The sequence below is a fragment of the Tauraco erythrolophus genome, chromosome 1 (genome assembly GCF_009769465.1).
Source record: "Tauraco erythrolophus isolate bTauEry1 chromosome 1, bTauEry1.pri, whole genome shotgun sequence".
In the NCBI taxonomy this organism is placed as follows: Eukaryota; Metazoa; Chordata; class Aves; order Musophagiformes; family Musophagidae; genus Tauraco; species Tauraco erythrolophus.
Window position 1 is genome coordinate 50,540,253 of NC_141465.1, and position 9,552 is coordinate 50,549,804.

The window sequence follows — 9,552 nt, forward strand, 5'->3', positions numbered from 1 at the left end:
ATCTAGTTCCAACCCCTCTGCCATGGTCAGGGACACCCTCCACTACACCAGGTTGCCCAAAGCCTCATCCAGCCTGGCCTTGAACGCTTCCAGGGATGGGGCATCCACAACTTCTCTGGGCAACCTGTCTTAACAGAAGACAACAACTGGTTTAAACAAGAAAATTGTCTTTAGATTTATTGAAAGATGGCTGACACAACAAATAGTTGCAAAGATATTTTTGTTCTTTAGAAGTCTGTAGGCAAGATCAGCCACATCCCAAAACCCAGTTTTTCATTCTACAGTCGTATGCAAGGACCCACAGCTGCCATACTCATTTCTTGCTTTTTTTTTTTTTTTTCTCTTAACTGAAAAGCAGACATCCTAGTCTAATAAATGTAATATACAGCTTTGGAGTGTATGCAGAGAAAGTCCTTTTACATCTCCACTGACATAAATTCACTTCACAAAGACTAAGAAATAAATAAATTTTACTTTACTGATTTAGAAAAATGGGACAGATCGGCTGCAAAATAGCAGATTAGTGGTGCTAGAAGAGAGAAAAGAGAGTACTTGTATCCCTAAACATGGGATATACTCAGTTCCCCTCACATTCATGTTCTTGAGAGCCACAGGTCCAGGACTTGACACTCCTAAAGACACTTTTTCTTGCTTAACACATGCACTGTATCTGTCAAAATGGAGACTGTCTTGCCCTCCAGACCCAGCCAAAACTCTGCTGGCTTTGGATACAAATTCCCAGGATTTATTTTTCTCCACATTAAGCAATTATTTGTCATTCCTTGATATATTGCTCAGCTCACTGCTCCAAGGGATACTTGTTTTCATGCACACAGGCAACATTTGATGCAAAAGTGCTCTCTAGGATGCCTCAGGGAGTCCACTTTTCTTTAAAATGACAGCCATGAACTGTTGCTGGGAAGAGAAACGTTTCAAATTCTTGTAGCCTCATTCAACACGCTAACCCTTTTTCCAGCCCTATCTGAGGGCTTGGGCAGCACACCTGGGCAATACCCGGGTCACGTCACTGTGCAACAAGGTCTTGTTTCTTTTCTATGCCAGGTGATGCCTTTGCTTTCTGAACTGCTGCCCTTTGCATTTTTGAAGTCCCTGAAACTCATTAATCATCACCGATTCGAGAGACAGAGGACTAGATTCATGGCTTTAGTGCCTGTGAAGTAAAATTGAGTACGTAATCTGTCAGCTGTCTCACTTCACAAATTAAACTGTGGAGTTTCTGCCGAGTCTGGGGCTTTTGACATCCTGAGAGCTTTCCCGAGGTCTGAGAAATACAGTGGGAGCAGTTAAAGCAGCTTTGTGTCTTGTGAAAGCATGCTGACTCTGAATCCTGAAGGTTCATATAGACCCTGGAAAGATGTTATGAGTATGGCAAGTATAGGATTGTTTCATTCATTTAAACTACACATTTTATGAACTTATTTTGAGGAATGTGAGTTGTACGGGTTTTGTCTTTGATGAAATAATTGTCCCAAAATAGGAACTGTTGGTGTCTCACCCCTGTACATGACTCCCCTTTTGCACCATCCCAGTGAGCATGAGGTCTGAGGTTGACAAATTTTTAATCCAGCTGCTTATATATAATTTTCCCTATAAGCTGGTAGGCAGCACCTCCGCCTTTCCAAATCTTTTCAACAAGAACTACAGATCTCCCTTTCCGAAATAACTGCACTCGTATTCATGGGTTCAGAATAGGCAACAAATATATTTCTGCTCCTCTGTCACGGACTGCCTGTATCTTCTCACAGTGGGTCGCAACCAAACGGCTGTTGCGACCACGACGTATCTCACAATCTAATCTCCAACAGAGAGCTCCAACTCACTGCTCTCCGGGGGCTCCTACCGCTCCAATCTCCAGGAGGGAAATGCCCCCACTCCCTCTTGGGAGTGCCCCACCTTTAAGCCTCTCATGAGTCACGTGGTCTCCGGCTGACCACCGTGACTCACAGCACCTGTCTTGACAAGGCACAGGTGCTTCCCATGTAGCAGCCAGGAAACTTCCCTGACAATTCCCCCTTTCTTTTTTGAAAGAACGCCTCGTAGCCTTTAGGGGTTTCTAACGTTCCGATTCCACTTTCCGTACAAAACCATGGGGGAATCGTTCTCATTTTCTGTCGTACCATGACGGCGGATATATCCATTGATCCGGCGACAACGGATACATCCACCCCGGCTGCTCTGGCTGCTTCTCCTGTTGGTTAACCTGCGGCTGCCGTAATGCTCCCGCAAAAGTTTTGTCCGGACCATCATGCATCTGCGTACACTTTCTCATTCTTTTATTTCTCAGCCAGCCATTAGTGTAGACCCTTGATTCGCATTGCTTAGCAAAATGGCCCATCTTTCCACACCTGTAACATCTCTGTTTTCCACATTTATGACGAGCAACTGGGCCATTAACTTTTCCGGCATTTATTATCCGCCTTTGACCCTTCCGTCCTGGGCATTCCAATTTTATATGTCCCCGGTTTCCACATCTATAACACTTCGGCTTCTTAACACGTAAGGAACACGGGAGGGCTAGTGCCACAGGGAACACACTAGGCCCTCCCCCCATTTCTGTTATAGATGATTCTTTATTGTTAACTGGTACCCCCAGAGCTTCAGCCAGGTCCCAGTCCCTGGCCTCTATTGCTTTTATTCTAACCTCGTCCCAGAAACGGACTGGGTCACGAGGTTGAACTGTTACTGTAGTCGCTCCCAGGGGGTCTGGTTGCACTAAACAGGCGGATTCTGGCAACTTTTTCCTCGGTCTAGGTGCGGTTGGTAACTTCCCAGCAGAACTATCACTTGCTTCAGAGGTCTTTCTTATAGTCTCTCTTGCTGCAGGGTGGGTCATGGCCTGCTGCAACATCTCCACTACAGCTGCTAACTGCTGGGATACTACTTGTAATAGTGTCATAACTTGCTGTAGTATTATTGGCTGCTCCAAACGTACCTGGGCCGGATAACCAGATACTGCAGGATATGAATTTGCCAGGGGTGGGGCCAATTGCTCAAATGGCAGAGCTGTAGGCATAATAAAGGGGGAGAGGGGGGCTGTTGGGGCAAAGGGTGGGGGACATTTTAACACCTCCTGCAGGGTGGGGCAGAGTCCCTGCACAGTCCCTGCAACTTTCTTGATATCCTTGAACAGTGAAGATAGACCCGATTCACTGTCCATGCTGTCTGAGGCCAATCCTCCCTCAGACAGTTCGTCATCTCCTTCAAAACCTTTGCCCATTGATACACAACCTGTTGATTCATCTTTCTCTTCTACTACCATCCCTTCTTGAATTATATTATCCAGGGCCCCCCATGTACGCAACAGGTCAGTTTTGGTCAAGTCCTCATTCTCAAATACTGCTTCACAAAGCAACTTATCCCCTAACTTCTTCCACAGCTCAAGGCTAAAGGACGTATTGAGACTCGCTAGGTCTTCACGCTCCGCCACCCAGTTAAGTAAATTATATAGATCCTCACTTCTTATATTGGCCCCCGCAGCCATTATCGCAGATTTAAGGAGTGCAAAAGTCTGGCCTTCCTTTACAAAGTTCTGTCTCATGTCCATTCCCAGCAGCTCACCTTGTTCCAGGTGCCTAGGTCAAAACTGGTCAATCCGCAGCTCCTGCCACTCTCAAGCTTCACTGGGCTCTGTATCTTTTGTCTACCGCACTTCACCCTGCGGTCCAGGCAGCTCACATTTCAACAAATCACATCAGGGTCACCAGATGTCGCAGACTGCCTGTATCTTCTCACAGTGGGTCGCAACCAAACGGCTGTTGCGACCACAACGTATCTCACAATCAGAAGGCTCTTCTAATCTCCAACAGAGAGCTCCATCTCACTGCTCTCCAGAGGCTCCTACCACTCCAATCTCCAGGAGGGAAATGCCCCCACTCCCTCTTGGGAGTGCCCCACCTTTAAGCCTCTCATGAGTCACGTGGTCTCCGGCTGACCACCATGACTCGCAGCACCTGTCTTGACAAGGCACAGGTGCTTCCCATGTAGCAGCCAGGAAACTTCCCTGACACTCCTCAACTAATCAGACCTTGGTGAGTGCAAGGTGCGAGAATATCCTGACTTCCCTGGAGTTAAGTCTATTAATTCATCCCATAAAAAAGGTGGATCACCCCTCAGGCCCAGGGAGTACCACCAGCTTACTCTCTTTGCTCACTGACTGCTGGAAGGGGATGACTTTGCCCACAGCTCCCAGTCATTTTTTAGCCAGCCAGACACCCTACCTAAAACCTTTTCCTTGTAGACCAAAGGTTAAGAAGTAGCTTTTTCTCTCTTTCAAGCTATAATTACTTTTATTATTTCTGAAGCTAAAAAATAAACAAACCCAGTGCCCAACAGTTTGAACCAAATCAAGAAAATTGCTCATTTTTCTTGCAGGAACAGAATGAAACATATGAAAAACATTATCCACTGGGCTACTGGGACAAATTCTTCAGAGGTGTTGGAAACAAATTCAAATCCCCTCCTAGAATGAAATAGATTCAATCTCTATCTTTCTTATCCCTGGCACTTTGGAGATAGATTCTCCTCATTTCTGGTGGATCTGAACCTCTGTCTCACCCAATTTATCTGCCAAGACTGACTGACATGAATTCACTAACAGTTTCTCACTGAGAGTGCCTCGGTACATAAGAGCATAAGACTGGATATTTGGATTAGCGCATCACTGAGATAGGGACTGGTCGCCCCAGGGGCTGACATGGGATCCTGGGCCATGGACAGGGTGGGGGAGCCCTAGGGGACTGCCATGGGCAGTAAGGGCTCGTAGTGCCCTCAAAGCTTTGACGTCTGAGTAGCTTTGTGATTTTTCTGTATCCATGGCATCCTACAAAGAGGAATTCTATAGCTCTGTCACATATCTGTGTATGGATAATTCACCTCATTTGTTCTGCAAGAGTTTCCAGCTAGTTTTATGAAAACAAGCTATTGTTTCTTACTCTCTTCTTGGTACCTCCTTGATACTCCTCTACCTCATCCCTCTCTCATAGCCTCTTTTTTTTCCTCAAGCCAAAGACTCACAGTCTCTTAAACCACTCCTTGGACAGAAAGGGTGACCGAAATATCATGATTCTATTAGTAAGTAAAGCATCCTTTCCCTATCAAGAAGAAAAAAATGGCCAGAGCTATCTTGTGCTTCCTGGCTGCTTTCCTTGCGTGACTTGTAGTGTTTCTCGGATACTTTTCCGTTCCTGGCTCATATAACCAGACAGCTTAATCCCAAAGAAATACCTAGTGAAAACATCCTCAGCTCAGTTCCTGAAGGGGTTTTGCACATCCTCTCTCCTTTCAGTTTTCTCATTCCATAAAAATGATCTAAATTGTTTTACATGCTTCTTCCTAGATTAAAGAAGGCCCACTACACGCAAAGCTCCAGCAAAGGGCATAGCACAAAGAGGTCTTCTTTTCCTGACATCTTGAAAAGAGATATGACTGATTCCTGTGTGTCGTCTGCAGTTTGTGTCTGCTCTTCCATACGCCTGGGCAGCTGAGCAGAGAGGTGGTCATGCATGGCATTTCTTTCCTATTAAGTGTGATGATTAAAAGCCCCCAAACCCCATGCTCTTATGAGCTGAAAGTCAAAAAGAACACTGAGAGACATGTGAGATAGGAGTAACGGAATACATTTCTGGCTCAGGAGGCTGAGATAGGGATTTTCTGCCTTTCCCCTGCTGCAGTGATTCCTTGGTGTCGGCTGCCTTCTGCCCCGGGCACAGGAAAGGGGGCAGGAAAGTGGCTTCCATGGGGGCTCTTGGCCCCGCTGCCTTTGCCTGCTCCTCCGGCCAGTGCTGCGTTTAGCCAGCAGATGGTATTGCTGGCACATGCCTCTGCAGAAAAGTTTTGCGAGAGAAATAATTATGGGAAAAATCGAGCTAGGAGAGTTGTGGTGCTGGGAGTGAATGCAACCTCAGGCTCATATGGACCAGGGAAACGCTCGGCATTGCCTCTTCCAGCTGAAAGCCATGCAATTTGCAGTTTTTACTGACCTACTGTTGCCCAGATTTTCTGCGCTGATTGCCCAGAAGTGGGACTCAGCAGGATGCAGACAACGCTCAGGGCTTCTCTTAACTGGTGGATTAACTCTGCTTTATATTTGCCTTCCTTTTGTGATGAAGACTGATGTTTTATTGTCCACAGAAGCTGTGAAGAAAGCACTGGGAAACTCTGGAAGAAATGAAAACAAACGCTCATGCCTGGTCACTGGTTGTCAATGACCTGATAATTAGAGGCATCCTGCAGCACTCTCAGTCTTAGAGAGGTCTGCTCATTGATTTAGTTTTTTACGTAGCAGTTTGCTTAAGATCTTTTCCCCCCAACATCCATTAACATTTGACAGAAAAAAATGTCAGTTCTGCAAAATGGAACATCCATACCTACTGAAATTACATATAATTAACTAGTTAGATACTGAAGTCTGCCTCGGTGTTAGAGAATAAGTACTTACTGTAGTATAATACCCTTCAGAACCCCTTCTCTCTTCTAAGGGAATAATTACTATTGCTGGCTTCCTAATTTCACAGGCTGGCTGTTACTGCTTTCAAGACAACAACTCTAGGCAAGAGTCCTTCCTGTGATTTATTTTGTGCGAGTGCTCCTTGGAGCTCCTTGGAGCTTTCTCCAGAAAAAGATGCAGCACAAGACTTTACAAAGCCATTTGGTGCCACAGCCAGGACTCGTCACGTTTATGCCCCATGCTGTGCAGTGACTCCTATTTCAGGGAAAAGTCTTATCTCCATGACCTCCATACAATGTTTTGTTTACACTGCTTTCCATAATTTACAGTCCAGGTGATGTACGCATTGCATGTGACGATCTAATTCAGTGTCATGTCTTAGAAATAAATGTGTTCACATACTGACTACATGTAAACTGGGTCTTTTAAATGTAGTATATGCTGCGAATTATTATGGCAGATCTTCACGCATGCTTCTAGGTAAGGTAATTTAGTGAGATATATAAATGACTACCTGAAGATGTGCATTTGCCTTGTGAAAATGGAGGCGGTTACTTTAATAGTGCTGTCATTTCTCTGAATCTTCTACAGGAGCTGCCTTGAATATTGCAAATATCAGTGAGAAAAACGGGGGGGGGGGGGGGGGCAGGAACAACATCGTAAACTTAGTGCACTTGTGCTACTTCAGTGCAGTAAAATGCAGCTGGCTGGTTTATATAGGATGCACAGCTCCTTCACCACTTCCTTCCTGCTCCACAAAAGCCATAAAGGAAAGGAGACAAGAGCCCTGTTTTGCTATCACCTGCATGCCTCTGGGCTTGCTCCATCAGACATCACCCCTGCAGCCTGAGCCCATGAGAGGAGGAGCGCTGCACCAGCTCAGTGGAAACCATGCACCACTGGGATGTAAGTGCTGGAGAGTTTCTGGTTCATTTAGTATGGGCTCCATCTTATGTGATGCATGTTTTAATACTGAGCTCCAGCTGTGGTCATCTCGAGGCTGCTGTTCCTTCCGCAGCACTGTGTTTTGTGTGCTGGTTGGCAGTACGGAGCGTGTGGGCTGGGATGAACCATCTCATTTCATATCACACATCAGCTTTTGAAGCTACTTTGGCTGACAGTAAAAGCATAGTGTTTTAACTACCATTTTTGGCCTCCTCAGATCTCCAGTGCAGATAGTCTAATATAACCACGGTAAAAAAAAAAAAAAAAAAAGATTTCTTGGTGGAATTTTGTACAAATGACTTCTATTCTCTTTTTTGATCACTTTAAACAATTTTCTCTCTAAGATCCCATTCTTCCTTTCACTAATGCACTTATTGACTCATATCTACGGAAGAATCTTGCCTCCTGGCTCCTTTTGCTGGCTCATTACATATATTTATTGCTGCATTTCTCTGAAGCAATTTCATTAAATTCTGCTTTATGGTTATCCCAGAAATCTACTGTTAGTATACAGTGTCCTTTCATGCTCATAGCAAGTGCAAGTTCATTCTGTCTCTTAAATTTTATTAATCTATTTCAATCATTTAAAAATGAAAAAACTGTTAAATTACTGCAGGATTTTGTCTCCTTCCATTAACAGCAAAATAAACCTAATTTCCTGCAGCTTTCTACTTTATAGCTCAAAGCTTTGGTGTGCATTACTCTTTTGAGAGCTATTATGATTGCCCACAGGCAGAACAAGTTCAGTAAAATATCAGCTGCTGAATCTCCAAAGAAACATTCATTGGGGAAGAACTTTCAGCTCTTTGTTCGCAGCATTTTGTAGTTACTTAAGAGCCATTTCTGTTGCCTTAGCCTCATGAAAGGTACCCATTAGCATTAGTGTTTTTAAAGTTCCACAAGTATGAGGCATGAATGAGAACTTTGTTGAGGGATTTGGAATGCACTTCTGAAAGAGTACAAAAGGCAGAGTAAAAAAAAAAAAACAAATGCAGAGGATTATACATTGTCTCAAAGGCACTTTTGCCTGATGCAAATCCAGGCTCAAAAATGCCCCCAAAATAGAAACTTGTAATTTTGGTAACTATTGTGCGTGGTCCAAATGACAGAGTCACACAAATTCCCTTGACATCCAGATCCTCAAAGCTATTTAGATGCCATAGTACTAAAATTTTCTTGGGCCAGAGCGTGAATGAGAGTTCCTGTGGACTCATGGGTGGCCAGCCCTTAGTCTAGTGGCACGTTCACTACCTTATGCAATCCTGTTACGTTTTCAAACACATCTCAGGAATTAGTTGCAAAGAAATCTCCAAACTCCTGTTAGTCCACAGTGTAAGGTGTACAAGTGTACCCTCCATCTCCCCAGTAGTTCCTGGATGGTTTACAGTCAGCTTCCATGACTACAAGGGACCTCCTTCCTCTGATGTGTGGATGACCTGAGGATTTAGATTCACATATCTGCACTTGCATGGCAGCATGTCACCCATATGCAAATGCAGTATGTGATGAAAGTGGAATTAAGGATTATTCTCTGGTCAGTGTTTCATAATTGCTAAAAAGAAGCCCAAGGCTGATTTAGCTTCAATGAGGCTGAACAGCATCTAGGTGCCACAGCACATCCTGAATTCTGCTCCACCCATCACCAACATCACGGACCAGACTGAAGAATGCTTTTGCTTCCTTCAGACTACTGTGACTGTGTGTCTTTCCCATAAAGAGGAAAGGAGGTACAAAGCAGAGATGATATTTACCTGAATGTCACCTACCAGAGAGACAGAATGATATTTCGTGCATATCTGAAACAATGGTGTGGCCAGATGGTCAAATTGTAGATGTTATTCTCAGTACAGTGGAGAATCATAGGATGTTGTTCCCAGTCCTTATCTATCTAAAGAGTCCAAAGTTTTCGTAAGCTTATTTATCCAATAAGTGGGTGAGCAAGGAAAGCGTGCCAAGTAAAACATGATAAAAAATATTGGTGGAGAAATGAAAAAGAAACGAAACATTTGTCTTACAGCTTTGTTGAGAAGAATGTCAATGGGGTAATAAGCACAATGCAATGCATCCTCCTACCCTTCCCTTGCTCTCCCTCGTGTTTATAAAGGGAAACCCTGGAGGCTTTGCTGGTCATTTTTGCTTTG